The following is a 26,983-nucleotide window of genomic DNA, read 5'->3' on the forward strand; positions in this document are numbered from 1 at the left end:
CAAACTTTTAATTTTAATAGATAAATATATTCAAGATTATTTCATATGGCTATTATTTTCAAGAATTGTGGAATAAAATCATGTATATATATTCCAACTGACTGCATAATCTGTCTCCATAGTCTGGAAGACAAAATACTTTGATATGATACATTTCAGTACGGAATGTACCTTTCTGATCATTATCCGAGTGTTATTAGGCAGAAGATGGAAGCTTAGCAATATTTGGATGAATACAAGAACATTTACACAAATGAATTCTCTTCTTCAATATACACATCGACCAGCTTAATTGTCAAAATATTAAAAATCTTACAATAGCAATGAATATCGTAGCTTTATCATAGTGATAAGCGATTTGTGGACGAACGATTTACTTGTATTATAGGTTATTATTATTTAGTTGACACAACATTTTAAAACTTTTTATAGCCTGAACCATACTACAGGTGCTTGTTTTTTATACATCTACTGGTTTTTACCCTTAGGATTTAGTATTTTTATGGTTAATTTATACATTTTAACTTAATTTACATTATAGCTTTGTTCAATACCTTGAACATACTGACAAATCAAATTTAGCCTGCTTATTTATAATTTCAAGTCCTATCAGTTTTAATACACTCTCACCGAAGGACTTTCAGTAAGTAAATACTAGACTTAGTAGACTTTCAGTAATATATTATTATACCCAGCACATTAGGAAATGTCGGAAACCTCATAACGTAGTATATAGATGATCAGCGTGACTTGCTGAGTCGATTTAACCATGTCCGTCTGTGTATATGCGAGCTAGTCCCGTCAGTTTTTGAGATATCGACCAGAATTTTTCACATGTCCATTTTTCCTCAAAATACTACTCATTTGTCGAGACTGCCAATATCGGTAAAGTATTGCTTATAGCTGCTATTCAAACTGAGCGATCAAACTCAAGTTCTTGTATGGAAAACTTTTTACTTTGGCAAGATAACTTCACGAAATTTGGCGTAGATTACGTCCAAGCGTCACAAAAAAGTTAATGAAATTTATTATCAACAACATTTGACACTCAATTGATTTGTAGATACTCTGTCTACTAACTATATTCTGATCTTACTTTAGCGAACATCGGGCATTGCAGTATATACATACTTGTATATTGGAAATTTAGAGACATGAATTTACAAAATATTCACGGTTATATATAAAAGTAACTGTCTCTTTAAGCTTCTATCAAATCGAAAATAATTTATAATTAAAGCAGAGCTATTATAGCACCCTGTAGGAAATATTTTTGCTATCGACGGTCGTCACTTTCTTAAGCATGTTTATTAAGATATTTGGAATATTGTATCAAATAAATTTAATAAAAAAAAAATAACCAAAATATAATAGTTTTTCATCTAATAATTTTTTGATTTCAAAATTTGATATAGCTGGCAGCCATTTTAATTTGATTGTATAAATATCCTTGTATTACATCAAAAAGTAGAAGAAATATATATATTTTTCTACACAGCCGCAATCTTAATCTTTATGTACATGTGAGCAGAGATAAAATTGAGCAAAACTTGCCCACTTTTATACTTTTTCAATAAAAAATAATCATTCTATTTGAATTTCTTAAACAAACATTGTCTTTTGGCCGGCAGTACAAAGTAAATGCATGTACAGCTTCCGGACAGCCACAGACCAATGAAAGATCGCTAACACATTATTATAATATTTGTTGCATGTCAGCTATCGCGAGTTCTGGGACGGCTCGGACATTTTGTCATATATGCTGTATGCTTTATTGATATTTGAAACCGGAAATTAATGGCGAAGGAAGTAAATGACAGTAATCTTACATAACTGCACCCTCTTATATATTATTTTCATCCTCTTTCTCGCTCCATACAGTCCAGTTGCTCTTGTGTGTGTGTCACAGTTTTTTTGGGAATTCATCACTTCACTAGCTGATTGATGCGCATCGAACGCAGATTATGACAGCATAATATAGCCCACTTAAAGGCGCCAGCCGGTATTTACACCCTAACCTGCTGTAATGTCTAGAATTGGATGCTGATCAATTTGTTTGCGGTTTCTTTAAATGTAATGAATGACGAAAATTAGTAAATTACGGAAATGGCTACAGTACATACATGTACAATACATACATTTTTCTCACATGACAGTGTGGTTAATTGTTTACGCCAAGTACGCCTCTAAATCATACAAACGATTTTTCTAGTTGTATGTATTATGTGTTTGTTTGTGTCTACAGGTAATAAAATTTAGAAGTGTTAACATTATTTTTATTCATGTCCTTTTTTGCCATATTTCTTTTTTCGTGGCCCAAACTGGGACTAATTTCTTGCCTGATTCCTTTGCCATTCCCCAATTGTGCGCATTCTTCAGTTAGCATGCTTTAAGGCGCCTTTCCATACTATGTGTGTGATCGTACATTCCACTGTCTTCTACTGATGTATGCGCTAGACTCGGTACTTTTATTTCTAAGCTTTTTTACCTTTTTCCAGTATTTTGCTTTAGTCCTTCTATTTCCTTCACGCTCGTTCGGGTTGTCAGTTCTTGTGGCGTCTCTCAGTATTACTCAATTTCATCGGTTCTTTGATCTATTCCAGTTTACTATAATTACCATGTTGCTACAGAGTATACTAGTTTTGTTCACCTTACGGTTATTTGTATCACCTAAAACTAATCGAGATTGATATGGAGTTATATAGCTTACCATATATAAGTATATATTTAAACGATCAGGTTGACGAGACGAATTGAAATCCGTATGTCTGTCCATCCATGTAAGAGATAACTTGAGTAAAAATTACTAGTAAAAAAAACATCATTAAACAAAAACCTATAAAGTGCCATAACTAAGCACTAAATTAAGAAACAAAACACTAATTTCGGACAGGCGATCGCAGTATCAAGGAACAACAGTGGGGCGTGGTCCCGCGCCTTGAATGCCTTAATATGCATATCTAACAAACCTCTGAAGCAAACTAAACCAATCTTGCTCTGAAGTAGTTCTTCTGGCACCACTTCATACACTAAGAATATGGGTAAAATTAGATAAGAACTACGCCCACTTCCCTTATAACTGTTACGTTGAAAACTACTAATAGTGCGATAACTCACTAAATAAATGCGCCCCAAAGCATAAAATTTTATAACCAAGATGATAGAGAAGAACTTTTGGATATATGAGTTGGTGTAAAAATTGAACAATGGGCGTGGCATTGCCCAACTCTAGGTGAAATCCTATACCTCATGACCTACGTACCCAAACATTTCTATTACATACTGTGAAAATGGGCGCAATCAGGTTACAATCACGCCTGCTTCTTATATTTGTAACAAACTTTTAAATTCCAGCGGGTTCCTTTACTTAACAGTATAAAAATCAAGCATCAATGAAATTATCAGCATAAAACTTCACACAAGTAGTTCTCTCAAGTTATTTAATTTTACGGCCTAAAACTTTCGAAATCGGACTATAACTTTTCAAAGACCCAAACACCAAATATGTGAACCGCAGCTCATATGTTTAATTTTCACCGAACATATCGGTTAATCCGTGAAGTCTAGTATCGAAATTCTGGGAACATTTTTTGGTAAAATGGGGTCAGTACTTCTCTTAGCCACATATACCTGATATAAATATTTTCGAACTTCTGGTCGACTTCATACCGCATCTATCGTTCAACATGTAAGAATTTTGAATTAAATTCTTGCCTGCAATCGTAAATAATGGATTCAATCAGGAGTGTTGTGGAATCGAAGACAGATTTGCGTAGTTGTCAGAATTGAAAACCAATTCTGATTTGTAATGGTATCACAGAATCTGATTGGATTTTCGTGTTTTCGAACATATGCAAAACCAGTATTCGAATCAACTGTTTACTATTGTGACAAAACTTGCAAATTAATAAATTTGGAAACGTTTGTTAAATTTGAAACGCTGAATGAAGTCTACTAAAGTTTACAATCTCCGCTATTTAGCTTTAATTTTATTGGAAGAAAAAAACCACGAAAAATTTAAAAGGAAGATATTAAAAGATCGCAGTAATCCAATTGATGTACCATGGAAGTTGAATGTGTAATTTAGCCTGCATTTATTTCTATGCTTTTATACATACATACATGCTTACTTTACAGATTTATAACACATTATCGATTGAACAAAGACGCATTTGGGTGTTAAATTACGTTTTGTTAATCCTCTTAAAATATGTGGATTTTGTCCCATAAACTCATTAATTATGACATTTTGTGTTTTATTCTTATGTTTTTCCGTATAGAAATAAAGATAAATTGAATCGAAAAAATAATACAAATTATTTTCTTAACTTACATTTCAAGTCTGTCAACGAATATTCTCTTGCCTTGCTTCTGATAACAAAACCGATAAAATTGATTTCCGTGACACCCAAAACCGATAAAACTTCTGTTTTGAACGTCAATCTTATAATATCTGAATTCATGAAACCCACTACATTTTCTTATCGGTTTCAATTCTGATTCCGACAACTATCAGATTCTGCAACACCCCTTAATACTTCCTACTTTTAATTAAAATATATACGGAATCCCATATATAACTTTACTATGCGAGGCTATAAAATGTTCAGTTACACCTGAACTTAGCCCTTCCTTACCTGTTATTCTATGGTATGTATGGTATTAATCTTTTTCAACTATCTCGGTGGCTCTACGAAGCCGAAAGACGACCTTTACTGAGCCGCTTTACACTAAACCAAGCGCCCCCAGTCTTCTGATTAGTTAGTTGCTTCAATGTTGACCACGACAGGGTCAAAATCAAATCAATCATGGGGAAGCAGACAATAGTTTTTGGTTGTTTGCTCAGTACTATATGATACTCCGAAAACCAACGAGAACGACGTGATATTAAACTCAAATAAAACGCTAAAATTTTGTCAAAATTATATGCCATTTATTACTTTAACAAAATGTTGGTAAAATGACCACCACGGCACTGTTAACTTTGTACACACCGTCTTTATGCATAGAATTTATACATGAGGCAGCGCATCGTCTCTTTGGGGATAGAGATCGTCCACGTCGATTTCATCAAGTTCCGGGGAAAAAAAAGTTGGTCGACATCGTGTTATAACGCTCGCTACTGATGGCATTTCTTACCTAATTTCGAAAGAGATAAGGTCCGATGCTGCCGCCATAACAAAATCCGCACCTAACAGTAAATTTTTAAGGATGCGATTACGTTTCCTCGTGTGGAGATTAGACTCAACACAAAAGCAACAATTTTGCGTTTTGCCGAAGCCATTAAGCCAGAAATGGGCCTGATTGGAAAATATATGTTATATAATATAATATATATTATATATAAATAATGACATAATGAAATGGCAAAACTTACCACACTGACATATTTTGACACAAATCCGTAAACAAACATGTGCGCCACGAGCTGTCAAAATCACATAATTCCTATTGGAATTTCGTAGGTTCGCATTAATTAGTCAGTTAGTTAACAATTGCGCAATAAATTGTGCCCAAGTCATTAATGTGTATTGCGCATTTGTGGAATGAAATCATTCATAATAATTTTGTGTACAAATCAAATCTCTATTACGCATGTATACACATCAATATAAGTGTGTAGGTCTGTCTGTTAATAAATTCACTCCGAAAAGTAAATCTTATAAATTCGGGCGTGTGAATGTTTTATTTGCTTATTCTCAATTGGCCATAAAATATGTCGCCAAACAGCTTAATGAACATTGGTCAATAAAACGCATAGGAAATTTAATTGAAATGTGTGCACCCTTTAAGAAAATTGCCAACTCCACACGGGTTCGATTGCTGTCCACTTAGTACATTTGTTGGATATTTAAGGTTTTTTGCATTAGCTTTTCAATCTTTAGCTGAATATAGCCGCAGCCATAAGAATGCGGTTAGTTGGAATAGTAATGACTGTCGGAGAGATACTTGGAGAAATATATTTCACAGTAAATTTAAAATAAGGATACGTTAAGCATTACTCTGTATGATATTTGTTTATAAAAGCCGATGAATCATAGTTTACAAAAATAAGGAAATTCTTCTGAAACCACAAATAATAGTACTAAAAATAAATAAACCACAAAAGGTTTGTAATACAAAATAAGGTACCACGGACAAGTATCAGCAAATATATATGTATGTGTGTTAAGCAATGTTGCACTCAGCAAGTAACGGTTGCAAAAGAGAAAGCGAAAAGCAACAAAGTAGTTTACCATAGGCATCGTACGAGTCAATAATGACAAACAAAAAGGCCAAGTAATGACTGTCATGTGTCACCATGTGGGGTATATAAAGCATATTAAACATTACACACATACTTTAAGTGATGCTGCGCTGTGTGGCAAATTGTCACAATGGGTCGCAATGCTTGTAAACAACTACAACAGATGTTGTGTGCACACATGTGAGCCGTTATAATTAAGTAATACTTGCACTCGGTGTGACATGGCTTATCTCGCATCCACGGATCTTACAAAGCCGGATTGTGCATGTAATGCAATTGATTAGCGTAAAGGAAATTTTCCGCGCTCCATGGCGTATGAGTGATGCCTCTGTGTATATTTTCAGCTTTCCTTGAAGAGATGGTAGACATTGTGCGTTCAAGTGTTGTCAAAAAGTTCACTAATGCGTTAGCGCTTTGGTGCAAGTCCAAAATGCAATTATGAAGACGTTATTCGCCATTTGAGTTTGAACGCACTTCCACTGAGCGTGTAGCAAAACGATATTTGCTTGTAAACAACTTTTTAACTCAATTCAGTTATTTCCCTAGAAAAAAGATTATTTGTCACAAGTTGCTAGCTTTGTTTTTAATAATAACATAGGATAATTTAATAATAATAAAGTGACTAGGAATGAATTTTTGTTCAACTCAAGTAAGACTGAATTATTCACTATTAAAAGAACAGTAATAGGTCCAAGATTGTAGCCATCCTCATCCCAGTCTATCCAGTTACCAGCGTGAGATACTAAGTTTCTATTAAGGAAATTTATAAAGCGGAAAGTTTCACGAAAGATTACTTGTCTGAGACTACTAGATAGAGGTATCGAAATACGATATGAGTGAATAGTTGTGTGATGCGAAATACCGGGAAAGGCTACTTATGCTTTAATGTGGATAATAAGCTGATCTGCACTGTATTCCTGATTATCCAGTTCACTGGATCGACGAAATAGCACTTTCTATATATAGGCGAACTAACCTCTCGACGGCAGCTTAACAGTGGACCAGCTCCCGTTAAGCATAGCTATTCAGTAGTAGAACACATGAGTAGAGTGGAGCATCGACTCGTTCCCATTGCACCGCTTTGCAGATACCTGTGATTCGGTAGTGGCCTGACATCAGTACTAAGTCTTATCTAAAAATGATTCGATGCCTTTAATAAAGAGTTAAGGCATTCCTCAAACAATTTTGAATGCACGGCTAGTGAGAAGAAGGCTGCATTCCGGATTTCTAAATTTATCGCTACCTTAGTGGCAGAAACCTAGGTTTGAAAATTTTTCAGTAGTCAGGAAGTCTGAAACTGAAGTTGGTAGTGAGTATATGACAATATAACCCTTCATCAACCTTTCTTCCAAGCTTTGACCCATCCGTAAAAGCCCTGTCTTCCAGCGAGTTCTACTCATCCACAACCCACTCGGAGATATGTGAGCAGAGAAAATACCGTTATAGTTTGGTTTGGCGACTCCATGATCCAAAAAATCCGTTATAAAGTCAATGCGTGAAAGGTGCTCCATTCGGGTATATCTATCTACACTGTATACTGTATGCCGAATGGCGGCAGTGGTGCCTCCAGGATCTTGTATATCCTAGTAAATATCTTAAATTTATTTGGTTAATGGCGAGACCACTTCCAGCGGTTCAGTTAGTTACGATGCTGAGGTGCTCTTGCATTAACTTGTACACGGTACTCAGAAATTTTCCATGGGTCATGAGTGCTACATTGTTGTCATACGCAGTGCCATATTCACATTTCGCCAGGCACGTTCACTACCCCAATCTGTCACGATCTCTGTTATTTTGTCGTAGAGGAAGTCGACAAAACATTGGCTCCGTCAATACATTTTTGATTAGTTTGCTTTCTAAAAATGGGTTAATTTATAATTATGGACTTGTATCTAGCACTATTCAAGCAGCCTTTACAATTCTAATCAAGTTAACGATCGAAAATCGAATATTAAATATAGGAATGAAAAAATTTCAAAAGCTCTCTTTGGCAATGGCCTATAGTCGGAGAAAATGCCGCTCTTAACGCTTGTTGCTATCAGAATTAGTTTAGTTTTAGTATGTATTCCATCCACCCACCTTACGTTTAGTAATACACTTGCTGACTCAGATAAATCACCCTATGTAATCTCATCTCCGCTTCCAGCACCTGGGCTTACTAAGCAAACAACAAATTTGCAATAATCTAGTTGCAATTAAATATGTTTATCAAATATTGACTTAGAAGTATTTGTGATAAAATGAATATTGGGTTTTCTCCCTTTAAGTCATTATCTATCTACCTACATATACGTGCGATTTTTTATTAGAATTGACTTGTCGTGTTATCAGTGCGGTGTTATTGCTCTTATCAGCAGGAAAATATATTGTTTAACAGTCACACAATGCTTCATTTTTATTTTATTTATTTTGACAATTCGAATTTATCACAATATGTAAGCTAAATATAGAGTGTGCTTATTATTGTATTATCGTTATGAATAATCTCTGCGATCTGTGATTAGACGGAGGAAAAGCTATTGAATGCGCACAATCAGGATAAATGTGGCGAAAATTTTCCGGTTTGTGACTTATTCAAGGTGGTGAGCATACAGAGCTTCTAATAGTATGTAATATATTATTTACTGAAATATAAGTGGGTTGAATACTTATATAGTTTTGTGGCTTTTTTTTATTTAGTGAATAAATAAGAAATATGTCACAGGTGGATGCTTCTTTGACCTTAAGAAAGCATTCGATCAAGTATGGATCGAAGGGTTAATATGTAAGCTCATCAGCTATAGATTCCATCTACATCTGATTACTCGTATTTAGGTATAACATGATATCCAGCAAAAAATGTGCAGTACATATAAATAATACAAAAAGCAGTCGCGAATTTCACGTAGTCAACGGTCTGCAACAAGGAACAGTAAATGCTCCAATTCTGTTTAATCTTTTCATCGTCGACTTAGCACAAAAAATGTTGTCCATTTGTAGCCTTCGCTGACGACATTTTCATTTACCACTCCGACAGCATTAATAGTTGCCTGAATTTCAAATATAATACTGTTGAGGATTATACAATAAACTGTCATCTCAAAATAAGTATTGGCAAATGCGAAAGTATTCTTTTTCGCCCTTCCGTTAATAAATGTAACTCAAACGTTAAAAAAAATGGAAAGATTTTAATATAAAATCCAGTGTAGTAAATATCCAAATACAGCGCAAGGAGAGAATCAAATATCTTGTTATTCGCCTCGATAAGTTTTTATGTTTTAATGATCATATCAACATACAAATCCTAAAAACAAATAGAGCTATTTATAGGACTAAAACCTAACATGTATCAATCACTAGTTAGACCAATACACTCATATCGATGTTCAATTTGGTTTAATATCTCTCCTTCATATATGGAAAGACTCAGAAAATTCGAGAGAAGAATACTCCGATCATGCACATCGCTACATAAGCCACAGAATACGAATTTCATCATAAGCATATAATTCACCAAAGCATATAAGTTGCTGCCTATATTATCACAATAAAATTTTAATAAGAGCTCCTTTTTACGAAGGTGATGACTATTTTGTATTAGCTATTGCAAACGGACTTGCACCACCCGAATCCTTTCTCTACTTAGACAAAAATGGTTTCATCTAAAACGAAGACAACATTTCAATACTCTATCACATATCTAGAAGAGCTAACAACAAAGTAGTCACTTCGAAAATACTTACTGTTGAAAACAAACGTTTCGATAATGTATGACAACACATTGACGAAACAGAACTTCAGGTGGCTAGTAAATGATAATAAAAACTAATTCGCTCCTAACACATATGGTCTGATTTGTTGTTCTTCTTTAAACTAATTTATATAGCATATAGCTGTCATACAAACTGAACGAACGAAATCAACTGCTTGTATGGAAAACTTTTTCATTTGACGAAATATCTTCAGGAAATTTTGCACAGATTATTATACAAGGCATCGCTATAATCTTTAAGTAAATTGTTCATATCGCACTACTATAGCATATAGCTTCCATACAAGCAAAACGATGAAAAACAGTGTTTGTGTGGCAAACTTATTTATTCGATAAGATATCTTGACAAAATTTGGCACAGATTATTATAAATATATAAGGAAATGGTGAAATCGTAGATAAAAAAAATCGTAGATAAAAAACCGAAGGTAATGTTTTTTTGTGTTTTGTCTTAATTCAATCAAATACGAGAACATGACATCCGGTTTTTTATCACAGTTAAAACTTGATATTTTTAATATTTATATTAAAGAATTTTTGTTTTGAATCCTTCTGCAATAAACGAGCCTTTTTTTTGCTTAATAACACTAAATATATTTAAAGAAGAAAAAAGAAATTTTTTCTTTCTTACTAACCTTTTTTGTTAGTTCTGCACCACAGCAATTCAAATAAATTTAGATTTTCACTGGTAAAAGCTTTGAATGATTTTTACAAAATATATTTCACTGACACTTTTATATCTTTCCGTCAAAATTTGAATTTTGTCCGGATGTAAATCATATAAGTTAATTTTTAAATTTTTATTCACAACACTTTTTATTTGTTGAGTTTTCACTTCTTCCATGAAAGTTAAACCTCCTACTGAATATTTATTATGACGCCCTGTTTAACATTTCTCCGATACTTTGTAGTTGAAAAAAATAATGTTCCACTTAGTAAGCATTAAAACGTAAAAAATTAATTTTACATTACCATTAAAACAAATTTGAACGACTTGCGATGTCAAACAGCAATTTTAGTTTCACAATTACACGCACACGTACACTTTTTATTTCATGATAGCGAGAAATGCGTTAATTAATGCGAATAAATTTGCTTTGCTGAAATCTTTGTAAACATGAATTTTTATATGAAATACATATTTTTTAAGTATCGTTTTAGTTGCAAAAAATGCAAACAATTATTCCGAAGTATTTATTTCATTTGTCTTAACAAGCGCGGCAAGTGTTAATGTGCGTAATGGCTTATGCGATAAGACGCAAACAATTGTAGCGAGTAATTTAACTTTTTATATTTAAATGTAATTACTTTTTTATTTCAACGCGTGGATGTGAAAGTAGCGACGGGAATTTAGTCGTAGTTTGCAGTTGCGCACACATACGAAGGGACAAAATGTCGCCATATAAACGCAGACGGAAATTTTAATATGAATTATTATTAATCTGCACTCCAGCACAGCACTGCTTGTATCTTTTAACATTTACATTTCTCCAGTAAAATTCACTTAAGCCATATGGTATTGAACATTTACAGTTATATTCACGCACGACTTTCAAACACTCACAATTCCCGTTAGTCTGATATTTTGTATTAGAATATCCTTTTAATCTAAAAGAAGAAACGCGCGACCGCGTCCGATACTTTGTCCGGTCAACGACGGAATGATGTTTGTGAACGCACTCAAAGCGCTCAGGAGCAGTTCATCAACGCAGCTGCCGAGCAAATGTCGCAGTTATCATAACAGAGCAGCGCAGCGACGCCAAACTGCGCATCCATTTGAGCATCCTGTTCATTCAGTTGGCGTCAGTGAATGTAAACGCAATGAATGAATGAAGTGAAGGAAAGAGCCTAAGCTGAAGTGTGTTTGTATATATACGTGTACATGAAGTGGCGCAGATATCAAAAGGAAGAAGTTTTAATGTTAGCCAAATACTAATTTGAGAGCCAAAAGAACAGCTGCTCTTTTTCACACACACAATTAAGTCTGTATTAAATTAAGCTTCGTTGTTATTTTGCATTGTAACTTTGTTGTTGTTGTTTTACTTCATAGTAACAATACGTGCTGTTAGCTCTCGCTCATTTTCAATGGACATTTTATATAAAATTTCATTCACTCAATGGATTTTGATAAGAAAGCTTCATCACGAATACTCACGTTACTCATACGACATGGTGTACTCAATGCGCATACTTACAAACTTAGAAAAAGGCAGGAGGAAAAAGCTTTTCACATATGGTGTCGTTAATATTAGAGCTATATGTACCTGTAAATACCAATAATGATATAATGAGAGCAACAACAGTTTTCTAGAAAAAGGAGTGTACAGGAGAGCGAGAGTGTAAGCTAGACTAAAGAGATTCATGATACCTTGTGTAGTGGAAAAACGACCTGTTGCTATCCAATGCGTACATATATACATGTGACACTAACAAAATACATAATATAAAAAAGTATGTGCCTTCCCTTATCTATGTGTGCAATTATGCTCATAGGAATGTTTTGAAGGATTAATAGCCTGACATTGACTTAACAGACAATTTTGTAGTGTCGACACAATGACATTCGTATATATTATATATGACATTCTGGGCAAATCTCTAACAATGGTGCAGCCATGACAGCGACAGGTTCCAAAAGATCACATTTATTTTACGTACCCACAGGTATTGTCACGGTAATAACTATCGTGATGTAGAGAAGATAGTACGTATGAAACAAATTGTTTGTGTTATTACGTTCTTGCAAGATTTGTAACATGAAATCATAAATGATAACAGAAATTATAAAAGTTTCATACTCTTAACTACACATAATGTATGTAAAACATTTTATATTTGGAATAGATATGGAATTATAAAATTTGCAGCCACTCTGAATAAAGGGTCAAATTGCTTTGACAGCCTGACAAAGATGTGTCGATGAAACTCGTGATGATGTTTCTTGAAACTCAATTTAGCTGCCACCAATATCGGCCTGATTTTTTCACTGATATAACATAAAAACAAGAAAAACATTAACTTAGGTTGCACCCAAGCTTTAATAAGAACTTGAGTTTTACATGTCAGTTCCACGGCGTGTCTGGTAAAGATAGCTCGTCAAATCAAAAAGTTTTCCATGTACATAAGCAGTTCGTTCCGATTGTTCAATTTTTACCCAGTTGGGTTATCTAATGCCTATTCGAAACATATGGAACACTAAGCAAAGTCAAGCCATCAAATTACTTGGGTAGTTTTATCACATATTAACTCACTTAGATTCAGTCCAAATATAAATTAGTATTTATTTTTTATTTCAATAATGACACTTCAGCCGCCATTTTCAATTAAGAACTCAACATAATTGCTCCCAGCCAAACTAATTCAATTAACATTTGTTTTCGAATGCCACATAGCATGAAACCACGTTTGTGCTACCCCTTCTTCAATACATATTACACTGTGTTGTATTTGCTATGACTGCTAGCGCCATTAGGTATACCGGTCTCCTCGTTGATCGCAGAAACCTGCGTTTAATCATGTTCTATACGTTTATAGGCAGCAATCGGTTCTGTAAATACATGCGTCACGCAATATGGTTATATAAGTCAGTGCATTTCCAAGCAGGAAAATTACGCTAGGTACCGTTAACAATAGGGTACACGTAAACGGAGTGAAGTCCAAAAATATCTCTTAAACATGCAAGTATGTTATTACTATTAGCCTACTTTGTAACCATAAAATGAGTTTTTTAGTGGTTGCACCCAAGCTTGAATACCTTTTACAAAAAAATTAGTTTCCAGCTACGTGATGTAGTAGTCCAATATCGAGGGTTTTAAAAAATGATCAGCTTATTAAGTAGAAAAAGATGTGTACAAAATGTCAAAGCAGTTTCTTAAAAACTGAGGGACTAGCTTGCGTATATACAGATAGATGGACAGATGGACATTGGTACATTAACTCGGCATGTTGCGCTGATTACTTACCATATATAATATATACATTTTATAGGGTCTGCGACCTTTCCTTTTGAGTGCTGCAAATTTCTTGGCCAACTTAACATACCTCTAGCTGAGTATAAATATATTTATGACAAAAATATGCTGATGAATAATGCTAAAATTGGTTTGAAAGGACAATATAGTTACATGTTATGTAAGAAATGCCAAAGCTGTAAACCAATCGTTTCTATTTTTGTTAGTAGAATTATTTAATGGTAAGGTTAAATTAACTTTTATTTTCTTACTGTATATACGAGATATTAGATATTGTTTGATGGAAAATGATTATGGAGACAAATAGAAGATTGGAACCATATTGACCGATTTATATTGTGTCCAGAGAAGATTTACGACTTGCATCTCATTATATTTTAGATATGCATACATTGTATGTACATATATGAGACAAAATTAACCGTAGGAAAGGATTACTATTCCACATATGGTGGCTAAAGGTATGATATGCTTCGAATACATTCATTTCAACTATTCTCATGAATTAATATGCGTGCTTCTAATGTTTTGTGCAATTCTCATAATTTTGTAAATTGGTTTAATAAATGATCTCCTGCGATGTCGTATCTTAAAAACTCCAGTGTATATCGCATAGGTGAAGGGATGTTGTTGATTATTGACATGAAAAGACCGTGTTTCTTTATTAACTAAATTAGTGACAGGCTTGGAGAGTAGATTAGTATCCTAATTGACTTAATTATTGTGTAATCAAATGTTATATACAATTATATGATGATCTCAGAAAAACACAAAACGGGTGATGAGCAATAATAATAAATTTGAGGGGATCAGAATTTATTGATTGATTCCAATCTTGGGGACTTGTAGTCAGGTCTGCCAGGATTATACATTTAAATCAAACATTTTTCTTTATATCGTACTATAAACGCAGTAAGGATGTTTTGACGAGAGAAAGCTAAATGATAAATGATTTTCTTACACTTGTTTCAATTATGCATTTTAGCTCCGCACGTATCCTTTTGCTCAATTATATAGCAACTAAGCATTTAGGTGCATATTAGTTTCATAAATATTGTTGAATTTTAATTATTGAACGAACAAAGACACCATCGTTTAGCACCTGAATAATGGTTGTATACCTCAAGGAGATATTGGTCATACTTGACCACTGCGGTGGGGAACCTCACATAAAAAGCAACGAAGTTCTATTTGTCTCTTTCAATCCAAAATTAAAAAAAAAAATGCCTTCGGTTTCATTTTGCTGCAATGTGCATTGCATTTTCGAGCGAGTGTGAACTTTTTTCGGAATTGTCTCTATTTCTAAAAGATCTATATAATATTTTATGTTGATTGTGGAACCAACTATAACTATAACTATGGAAATAACTTTTGCTCTTTACCTTAAAATAAATATTTAAAGTCGAAAATAACATGGTTTAGAGTGACTTCATATTTTTGCACAATACAATGAAAACATCAATTTCGAATTTCAGATGACACTCATCTGTCTGCCTAATTGTATGTATGTATTTCCAATGATAAACGATACACCGAAATTTGATTTGTTATTTTGACAAAGAATAATGGCGATTGATTTGGTATTGACTTCCGGCTGAGTAATTTGCATGGATTTACATTGATGACTACAGTAAGAGATTTTACTTGCGTGTGTATATACAGAATATGTATACACAGAAAGGTATGAAAGTTAGCAGATTTCTCTGCAAACACAATATGAAAATAAAGCTGGATGTATAAAATAAGGCAACTGCCTGGAGAATGGTAACAAACACCACCGAGTGCGGAAATATACAATTGATATATGAAACAAATAAATATCTGCTTCTATCCTAACTAAACTAAGGTTATCGATATTATTACAAAAACTCCTTTTTATAATAAATAATTAAAAGGAGAATAGCTTGTGACTTTCGGTTTTTGCTTCAAATCAAAGCCATATTAACCGTTCAATTTAAGTTTATTATACTATTCTAATATTTCCTCTAAATAGAGTTTGCAAAGGGTTGTTGTCATAGTGCCTATCTGAATCAGTTTAATGACTAACTTTTGATGTTCTTATCTATGTCGTCTCACATATGTTATAGCATACACATTTTAATTCTCCACAGTACTAAGTTGTGCTCTTGACATCCAGACATTTTGTAAACCACCACCTCCAATTAAGTAGAAAAAAATGTCGAATGACGGATGAGTATATTAAATTTGCCCACAACTTTTATCAGGTAAAGCTATGTCAGTTATCTCCCCGAAAAATTCATGTAAGTAATCTAGCCATAATGATCCATTATCGTTATAGGAAATATTTCACTGCATACACAGATGCTGTGGTGGCTTTCAAGTCAATAAAAATGACCAATCAATCTTTGTAGTTAAAAATTCTAAAAGGTATTGGACTCATCATACTACGCTGAGAATATTGGTTCAGTTATTTAAAATTTTTTAAATGAAGATATTTTTAATAGCAGAAAATATTCAGTACTTTGCATTATCACGGGTCTTATAATCCAAAAAGAAGGTTGCATTTCTGTTGTGTATCAAATATTGCAATGGAAGGCGTATGTAATCTTGTGTGGAAGGTCGCGCTTTGTAAAAAGTCATTCAGTCAACATCAGAATGAAATGAGTTCATGAACTACAATCTGCAATACTAGATTTTCCATGAGGCAACTGTTTTCTTTGTTAATGTTGTTTTGGCAATTTCAGTACTAGGGTGATTTGCGATTTTGGACTTTTTCTAATTAGACTAAGTATTGAAAAGAAAGTATCCTACGGTAACAAGTTAACGATTAAGCTATACATACATAGAATCAAATAGATCATGTTAAATAAAGTGAGACCATATCCATATATTTTAAATGAAGTACAGAGATTAAGCCCTCCTTAGATGAAGAGATATCCAGTAAATAATATGTATTCTTTTGTCTATTGCAACAATTCATTTTTATTACAGAAATATTAATCTTTTAATATTTTTTCTCAACCACACTGACTTCACCGCAAAATGGTTTTCATGGGTTAGTTATCACCACAAAGCTTAAGACACTCGTCAGCATGAGCTTCAGCAAAAGTTATATTTACCATTTTGCTGATTTTTACTTAAATATTTTATGGAGTTGAATAAAAGTTTATGTACAATCCCTGATGTCTCGTTATGAATTGGCGACTGGATTTTTATACTTGATGCTGCTGTCAAAGATACTTAATACCAAATGTGCTGATTTTTCCCGTTTGCTTGGTGTTAGATTTTATAAGAGAGTTTTTATGTTGAACCTTCTTGGTTTATTTTTTGTTGGGAGCGAAGCATGTCATGGACATTTCGTCAATTTATGAATTTTTGTATATGTGAAATATGGCATTTTCATATAAGGATCACTTGACTAGAGCATTGCTGCTTTGATACTCTGTCCTGCTGGTTTTGGTGTTATTCATTATCTCATTCTTATTCTTTCTCTCATCTTTATTTGTATTTATCATGAAAATGATTTCAGAAAAGTTGAGTCGAACTAAATGCAGAAAAAACTAAAAAATATTTTAAAGAACTAATTTTTGCACATAATTTTCCAATGCCATTGTTTTTAAAAATGTTTCCGAATTGTATATATTGAGTCCATGGACATCCCGAAGCGAATTTTTCAGTTTCGAAAGCAAAAAAAAGTTATAGGGAGCCAAATCTTGTTAACCAAAAGGTCAGTTGCAATCATGTTAATATTGACACGTTTTCTATCGAACTACTTGTGATCGTGATAAAGCAGACTCTGTCCTCTAGAATATTTTCAATGATTTCGTAGCCGTGAGTCCATTGGAAACTCAAATTTCATGCAAATTCGTTGTTTAATTCCATGTTGGAAATGACCAAAACTACTTTACGCGTCGTAAACAAAGAGCTGCCAACTACACCGTGATTGTTGACATATAATACAACACAAAAAAAATATATATTTATCAGTTCGGTTTGATCTTCAGTGCAAACGTTAACTTATATGTATAAAGTGAAATTGTTTGTCACGTTTGGGTTGCTACATTAACATTTTTTTGTTGTATGTGTATACTAAATAGCTAACAATTTGGAATGCTGCTTGTGGTTGCATAGAGGCTTTGGTAGCTGCGAAATCGATTTCAAAGATTAGGCTCTCATTTTTATTTAAAACAAGAAAAAACGTAAACATCGGTTACGCCGAAGCTATAAATCACAAATACAAATGCTCCTAACAAGAACTTCCGATCGTTCAATTTTTATGGTAGCTTTATGATGTAGTATCTATATATCTGATCTGAACAATATCTGCGGAACATACATTGTTGCCTTAAACAATAACTCGTGCCTAATTTCGTGAAGATACCTCGTCAAATGAAATAGTTTTCCATACAAGCAATTAACTCCGATGGTTCTGTTTGTATGGCAACTACTGTATGTTATAGTGGTCCGATATCGGCCGTTCTGCCAAATGAGCAGCTTGTTAGTGAGAAAAGGACAGGTGCCGGCATTTGCTTCTTATTAAATAAAAAGAGCTAATTTGTTGAATACAGGATGCTCGTTAGTAATTGTATTACATAGACATTTTGTTGTTTAATTTGTGATCTAATTACAGCATCTTATAATTTGTCTCATTACAAATTAGATTTAGCTAAAACATGCATATAAAAAAATAATTTTATAAAAAGTTTTTTGTGAATTTTTTGATATTGTTGAGTTTGATTGAAGCGTTTGTTACTTTATACAATTATTTACTAAAAATATATCCACCGATGAATTCTTAACAAAGCAAAAGCTAAAGTGATTCCATAAAAGCTTGTTTTAAATAAATTAATCTAGCTTCAGTTTCTGTAACTATTCAATGTTGACGAAAGAACGCGTATTCGTGACAAAGGCATATATCATATGAAGATCAGTGGAGGACTCAAATTCTGCGAAGAATCAAAATAAAAGATTAAATTTTAAGATACTTAATTAGAATACTTATATATTCAGAAGCACAGGATAATGTGGTTCACTAACTACTGGAAAGCTTTAAATTGCCTTTGCTTTATTTGGAGAGTCAAGGAAACTTCTCTAATAGCAGACAATTGGTTTGGTAGAGCTTTGATATGGTGTAGTCGTTTCCCAACTAAAGTCTCTATAAGAAAATGAGGTATGCACCGCGACCTAAGTTCTATTGTGCCGAAAATCAAAGAGTTTAGTTTTAGTACAAATAATATACGAAATATCTTCAGGAAAACCTGGAGTTTTAAAATTTCGCGGTTTGGAGAATCCACTTGACAATTTTTTTTATTGTGTTGATATACAAGTACGTGCACCTTACTTTATCTGTAGCAGCCGCTAAGGTTAGACGTATATTTATTTTTTTTGTTAAAAGAAATGGATCAAAGAATTTCCATAAAATTATAAGTTAAAAATTTAATAAAGTACAACAAAATCTGTGAGATGTTAACAAAGGTCAATGGTGAGTCTGTTCTCAGTAAAACGAGAGTTTACGAATGGTTTGAGCGTTTCCAAGATGGCCTTGAAGACGTTGAAGATGACGAGCGTTCCGGACGCCCCAGCACATCAAAAACTGATGAAAATTTTGAAATATTGAAATCGATGATTATGAATGATCACCGAATCACAATCAGAGAAGTCGCTGATGACGTTGGCATACCAATTTTGAGTAAAAAGTAAGGTTCAGTCGTGGAAGCATCCGGGTTCGCCAATACTGGAAAAGGTTCGACAATTGCGTTCGAACGTGAAGGTTGTGCTTACTGTGTTCTTCGAGTGTATTGCATAACGAATCACGAATTCTTATCTCAAAGGCAAACGGTTAATAAGAATTACTCTCTACAAATTCAACGACGCTTGCTTGAAGCAATAAGAATTCGTGACATATTTATTACTCCACATTAACTTACTAACCTTTACCTACACATTCATCCTTTGATTGCTAGGGAAAAAGGAATAAAAGAGCTGTTGAAATCCCCAGGCATACTGAACACAGTATTCTTAGTTGAAATACCACTTTCTAGCATTATAAGAGAATTCCTTGTATTTATTTATGTTTACATTAAAGTGTGACAGAATATTCCACTTTTTACTTTTCTGAACATTTTTGTACACTCACATAGCTGTAATAATATAATATTTATCACCGCTTTTGTATACAATTCTTTTTGGTTGCGCGCAGCATTCTAAGGTGTTGGCAAATGTTGATATGTATGTATGTGTGCAACTTTGGAGTAAAACCACTCAATTAAGCTTTTATGGTATTTAACGTCACTAAAACTGCTGCTGCTCCTAAGTCGTGGCAATAAACTCATCAGCATATATCACGCAATTGAAATATTTCCAAAGCCAATGTTAATTACAGCACTAGAAAGCTTTCTAAAGTCTCTATATCTGCCTTTCTTCTTCCTTCATACTCTTATCTACTTCCTGAATTTGTCTTCCTCGCAGCATGGCAGACCTTCAAATGACTCGGCTTCACGTAATCACAAGGCTTTTATCCAGTGGTTATTGGTCTTGCCATTACTATATACTGTTATGTTCGTTATCGGGTTGAAATACGATTAGCCATACAATTGAGCATGTGTCTCCCTCTCTATGCTTTCTTCGGCATTGATGATAATATATAGCTCTTTTATTAATTTATTTTTAGTATTTATATTTATTGTTCTTGCGACCTCTAATGTCGCGATATTTCCCGATGTTGGTGGTAACAGTCTCTAAGTCCAGTAATACCGCAACCCTTTCATTTAAAGAAATTTAGAGCATCAAGCCAGTATAGCTTCCTGGTTAATTGGGCACATATAGAAAGGAAGCACTGTCTAAAACTATTGCTCGAAGTCATGGTTCAACTTAGATCTACTATTAGAGGAAAACGCTAAGCCAGAGAAAATTTAATACTTCAGAGAACTATCTCCCTCCTGATTGTGGAGCCACTTTAAGAAAAGCTGTTACAAGTAAAAGTGAGTAAGTGAAGAACAAGTGAGTCGACGAAACTGTGCTTAATTTTAAAACAGTTAACCTAGCGGGATAAAGGCGACCTGTGGAGCGACTGCGGTCGTTAAAATCACAAGACGCAGACAAGAGCTGGTGTTGGAAAGCAGATATACGCGTCTGTAGTGAAGTGCAGACATGTACGTAATTGTTATGGTTTTGAACTAAGCATTAAGTAGCGTCACATAGTCTAAATTGTTCTATTCAGTTCTAGAGTGCAAGTTGCAACAGCTGCCCACTGAAATGACTTTCGTTTGAGGGTTACTTGGCGCAGGAAGTATTTTCAACACTTGATCTTAAATTTCAAACTGTTTACTATTTAGTATTTTACTGGATTTTACTTGGCGCGTTGGCTATGTGCATAAGCCTGCTTAAGCGTTTATATGTGTAGAGTATGCATGTTTGTATGTCACTGATATTTTAATTTTTTTGCATTTTTTTTCGCTTTCCATCAGTGTCAAGTATGCTGCGAATGCTTAAAATAATTGTTGGTAGCGTGGAAATGCATTTGTATCGGATTATGTATGTTCGCTACAAATGTTTTTTCATTTTAATTATACACTGAGATTAATTGAAAATATTAGAATATTTTTCCATGTCCATAGTGCTTCCTTCATCTTAAAATTAGCTTTTATATGTATACAAAGCTTTGTTTGTCATCTCAGGTTGCACTCACTTACATACATGAATCAAAGCAAATTGCTTTTACGAAGTCTGAAGCTCAATTTGTCAGATCCTAAGCACAAAGCTTTAAGTTAGTAACAAATTATATTATGAAACGTGCAGTTTTCTAAACTAAATTTGATTTTGATCTATTCATATTAATTATGTTAATAAGACCCTGAACAGGGTATATTCAGTTTGCCACGAAGTTTGTAGCATCCAGAAGGTAACGTCGGAGACTTTAAAAAATATATACATAAATGATCAGCATGATTAGCTGAGTTGATTTAGCCAAGTCCGTCTGTCTATCCGTCTGTCTGTATATATACAAGCTAGTCCCTCAGTTTTTAAGCTATCGATCTGAACTGAATTGGAATTAAGTACTTGTATGGGAAACTTTTTTATTTGATGAGGTATCTTCACAAAATTTAGCTATTTTCTAAGGCAACAATTTAATTTGTGATTTCTATACATTAGTATATATATACTTATGTTATATATACACACATAATTTCTTTCATGAGAATCCAGATTTTGTTTTGTAACTTGGTTACATCAATAAATCCAATTGTGTCCGCGGCTTATGTAAAATTATCAGATAATTTGAGAGCTCAACATGGCGTATGGGTGACATTGTGCAACGTACGCGCGCTCACACACATTGCAAATTTTTATTATTCTGTTTATTTGGTTGTTGATTCCCGCTGTCTCAACTAAAAATGAAAATATTTTGTAAATGTCATTCACGCTCGACATGGCGTATGACAACGAAATTTATGTCAAACAAAACTTTGCAGTCATCCAGCAATAATAACACATATTGTGGTTAGGCGCAGTAATGGTTAAATCATGTAGGCACTGTTGATCTAATATAATATATTAGTTTCATTTACTTTCCTGTTATTTCGGATGTTGAATAGTTTTGTTGACCGAACGGTTGTTTGTAATACCTAAACCTAATCGAGATAGATATAGAGTTTTATATATAGATATAAAGGAGATCAAGATGACGAGAAGAGTTTAAATCCAGATAACTGTCTGTCCGTCTGTCTCTCTGTGCAAGCAGTAACTTTAGTTAAATTACGATATCTTTATGAAACTTGGTACACATAAAAAGTATAGTATTGTAGATGAGCGTAATTGGACTACTGCCACGACCAAGAACCACATTTAATCCAAAACTAATGAAGTGTCATAAGTAAGCCGCAAAACAAGATACATGACTTTTATTTGGAACAACGAATTCCGTTAAGAAGGTGAACTTGTGGTTTATAAATTTTCTTAAAATAGGCTTAGCACCCCCTAATAGGTGTAATGTATATATCTCCCAAACCATTCAAGCTGTGTCATCCAAATTTGCGCGATACAAATTCTTTTGACTCTCATAATCTGAAATCGGATGATAACCACTCCCATTTTATGCGATAACTGAATGCGTCAGAGACATTACATTTTTTACCCGAGGTGGTACAAGAGGGCTTTCTAGAAGTAGCTGTCAAAATTGGGCGATGGGCTCTTTATATTCTTTTTTTGGTGTTTAGTTATCGAGAAGTGATACATCTTTTATAATTATTTGCAAACATAAATTTTTTCTTTAATTTTATACGTTTATTTCAATTCAAAAAGATGTGAAACGTTATAATAAATGAAATTTCAGTCTCGTTGTTAATATCAAAGGAAAAAGGCACACATAGAAACATTGTGAAAATTCCACTGATAACTTCTTACGCTAAGCACCAAACCCTGTATGCATACTCTTATGGAAGAGTGTGTGTATTAATTAGAACGCGTGGAAGTGCAGATGATGCGAAATTAACATAAAAATTAGCCAAAAGCTTTGGTATGTACCTGCAAATACTTGCTCATTGGTGCAGGTTATTTGGAAAATCCTTGCTCGAAGGCAGCGATCATTTTGTTCCTGTTGAGTGTAGAAGAGGCACTAAGAACAAGGTGAATATTTTTTCTGTCTGCAACGATGGTAAAATAAGGACAGTCGTTGCTTGTTTATGCCTCTTTATGTTGCACCCATTTGAAATTTTAAAATTTGAATTGCTGATTATGTCAGTCTAATTAACGAGAAACCACTGTCAATAACTACATTTTCCACTCCAATGAAACCACAATTGCAAAACTATCGAGTCCCGCAAATAATAATTGAAGAATGAAATGATAGAAGCTGCAGTAGAATAGCACTAAAGAAAGTGCCTGTTAAAAAGGATAACAAAAGGAGCAAAGAAGCTTGTTGCTCTATGCCACTTGAAGAAAATTGGTAAGCTACACTAAAAACAACAAAACGGCATATAAAACATCAAACTGGCGTTTAAAGCAGAACAAATCTTCAGAGAAAATGGACGATTGCATTGGTAGTTTTTAATTTCCGTTTCATATTATGTATGGTGGTACGCTCGTATCATTTTCTTACTATTTTTGCTGCTTCAGCGATTATTTACCGATATTTTGAATGCAATTTTCGGAAGTTTGCTTTTGTGATATTTTACAGCCGTCCGCTGGTGATTTTTACGTTGTTGCAGCCACTTGGTTGATTGAAACTATATTTTTTGTGGGTGATAATTCTAAAAAGTGCCTGAATGTATATATTTACAAGGACGTAATAAATCAATGCATTGTTATGAATAATTCCCACTTTAATTAAATCGAAATGTTGGACGATTGGTTTGGTGTCGCACAGAGTATATATTTGGGATGCATTCAGGGCTGGAATCTCTATTTTGATACACGGTCGCTTAATTTTTCATTGACGTTTATTAAGAATTTTACTAGTTTCTTGTGGTACCTAAATTAAATCTCTCGATTTAAATCTTCTTTACATCTCGTCAGAATATAGGCAAACTCGAGCTAACGGTTTGGGGTTTGTGAAAAATTGTTACTTAGTTTAATAATTTTTATAAAGTTACGCACATATTTCTTCAAATTCATAACTGAAATAAATACTGAATTTTTACTTTCGACTTAAGCACGCAGGTAAATTTGGAATTTCAAATATATTTCAATGTTAAACTCAGACCGAAGGCTATTTATAGACCGAATGTATATGAATCGCAGTTAGAACTATACGATAATACCATATCTACTTAAATATTCATGAGTAAAGTCAACTTTTCCTACCTGTAAAATCCGCCTCCCACTGTGCAACCCCAGACAATATTCTTTGCGGCTATCATCCTTCGTGGCGCTAATCATTGCAACGGCATCACTGCGATCACTTTTTCCTTTCCTACCACCACCGCCACTGGCTGAAACGCCAGTGATCTCCGGATGAGCACAAATTTTTTCTCCTGGTTGCTCGACAGCAGTGGCGATGTCTCTCCACATCTTCCACCAAACCAATGGCATTCTCTTGATTCCTTACTAAATTGAAATGCAGCGCGGCACCTCCATCATCATTTCATCAACATAATTGACAAATAATCTCATTCACCGTTTTATGGACGTATCCTTTTCGGTGACCTGTCCAGCGGTGAGCAGTGTACAAGGTGAGAATGGTAAGAAGAGACTCGTGCCATCTCCATTGATCGTGGCTTAGAATGGCCGATGAGATTTTGGGTGCTGTTGTGTGTCCGCAGTTCGTCCAAAGCCGTTCAAACAGCGTGTGTATAAAATAGCGGCGGACTGGCTTAGAAGCGGCACTGGTGCTGGCAAGTTGCTGTCAGTGGTTGTTGTTGTATGTTGAACAGTAAAGTTATGCTCGCTGATGAGTGCAGTTTCAACACAAACGAACGATATGCCATTGAGCGGTCGACTGTGATTGTCGAATGGAATGTAAGAAGTAAGTAGCTGAAATGCAATGTGTTAATGTATGTCAATGTAAATGAAATTGATAAATATTTAATTTTTTTAAATTGTTAAGGTGGGCGGCAAAAGCATGTTTTCTACCTAAAAGTACACTTTTTATTAATTACCCACTTTAATACCTTTATTTAAAACCGAAAAAATCCATATGAATTCCAATTGAGGTATGAATAAATCTACTTTTAGAACCATAACATAACAAAATAAAAGAAGATTTGAACATTTTATCATCAGCAATAAGGCTGGCGTATGCTTTCTTGCCATTCCCGTACCACTCTTACTTGTGTTCACTGTATGTATGTATAAAATTTTTAACTCCCATTAGAAATGCCATTCACGTTTCCCTCTTTCGTTCATTTTCAAGGCTACGCGATTATATCTCAGTGCTTTATAAAATATCTATAGTCTATTTCTGCAATTTTTGGCATACTTCTACGCGCATGCATCAGCAATAATGTGACTTAATTGTAACCATATTTCTGTGATTCACTTTCATTTCGACGTTTGCATTTTCGAAATTGCAGTCATCATATATGTCCACATGATGATGAATTATGACATTCGGAAGCGTTCCAATGGATTTCACCCACGCAATATTCGACAATACGAAAAGTATTTGGAAATAAAGCCTGGTTCAATTTGTTCGCTCGCACCTATTCGTAAATGGCAAATTGATAGATTGACTACCGGCACAAGCTTTTGTTAGCTAATAGTCGGTGGTTGTAGGTGCAGTTAGTCCCACACATACACAAGCACGAATACTCAGTTGACCTTTAAGTCAACAAATAATCAAACACAGTGTAGACAAGTGATTTTTTACGATACACACCCACAAGCGACGCGTATTATGCAATACTTGAATGATTATTCTATTTTTAAACGTGATTTTTCATAGTTTTTTTCAAGTTAATTTCACCTGTTGAAAAGTCATGATCTAAACATTATTTATTTCGTCCTTTAATTAGACTACTCGATTATAAATATAGCTTAGTATTATTTAGCTATTCAAAAATAGGCATTCATTGATTTTTTTAAAGATATTTCATATGAAAAGTTGCAACGTAAAGTACTTGATTATACGTTACTTTTCAACCTATCTTTATGAAGAACGCAATATAGGCGCTGGTTATGTTTTTATCGTTTTTATCGTTTTCTCGTTACTTCTCTTTCAACGTCTCCTTTTTTTGTATCCGTAGCTGAAATAATTTGTACACTTGCTTTAATATAAACGAGTATAAATTGTTTATTTGCGTACTCAAGTTAATGAATTGATGAACTTATCACGTCTCTACAACTGCAAACATATGTATATGCACATGCACATACATTCATAGATACATATGTATACGTTGATGTCGACAGAAGCGAATAGATAGCTTAATCAAATTGCAAACAATTCTACCTGAAACACATCTCAATATTTTGCCTCAAGAAAAATAAACTAAACGTACACACATATGAATGTTTAATGTATTTATTTAGTACGTATGTATATAATCATGTCTGTGACTGATACAGCGTTTATTTGTTTAAAAATAGCTAATAATTTCACATGTGAAAAATAAAAGG

The 26,983-nt window shown here is 33.9% G+C and overlaps 1 protein-coding gene across 1 annotated transcript in view; it reads right to left on the bottom strand.

Annotated features, from left to right (window-relative positions):
- Nucleotides 1–11,119, bottom strand: part of CngA (Cyclic nucleotide-gated ion channel subunit A) — a 69,520-nt gene extending 58,401 nt beyond the window's left edge. Inside the window, exon 1 of the mRNA XM_070108333.1 lies at nucleotides 10,634–11,119. The gene's annotated coding sequence lies outside the window, so the exon portion shown is untranslated. The remainder of the gene's footprint in view (nucleotides 1–10,633) is intronic.
- Nucleotides 11,120–26,983: the final 15,864 nt, after the last annotated feature.

This window comes from Bactrocera oleae, chromosome 4, assembly GCF_042242935.1.
Source record: "Bactrocera oleae isolate idBacOlea1 chromosome 4, idBacOlea1, whole genome shotgun sequence".
Classification (NCBI taxonomy): domain Eukaryota; kingdom Metazoa; phylum Arthropoda; class Insecta; order Diptera; family Tephritidae; genus Bactrocera; species Bactrocera oleae.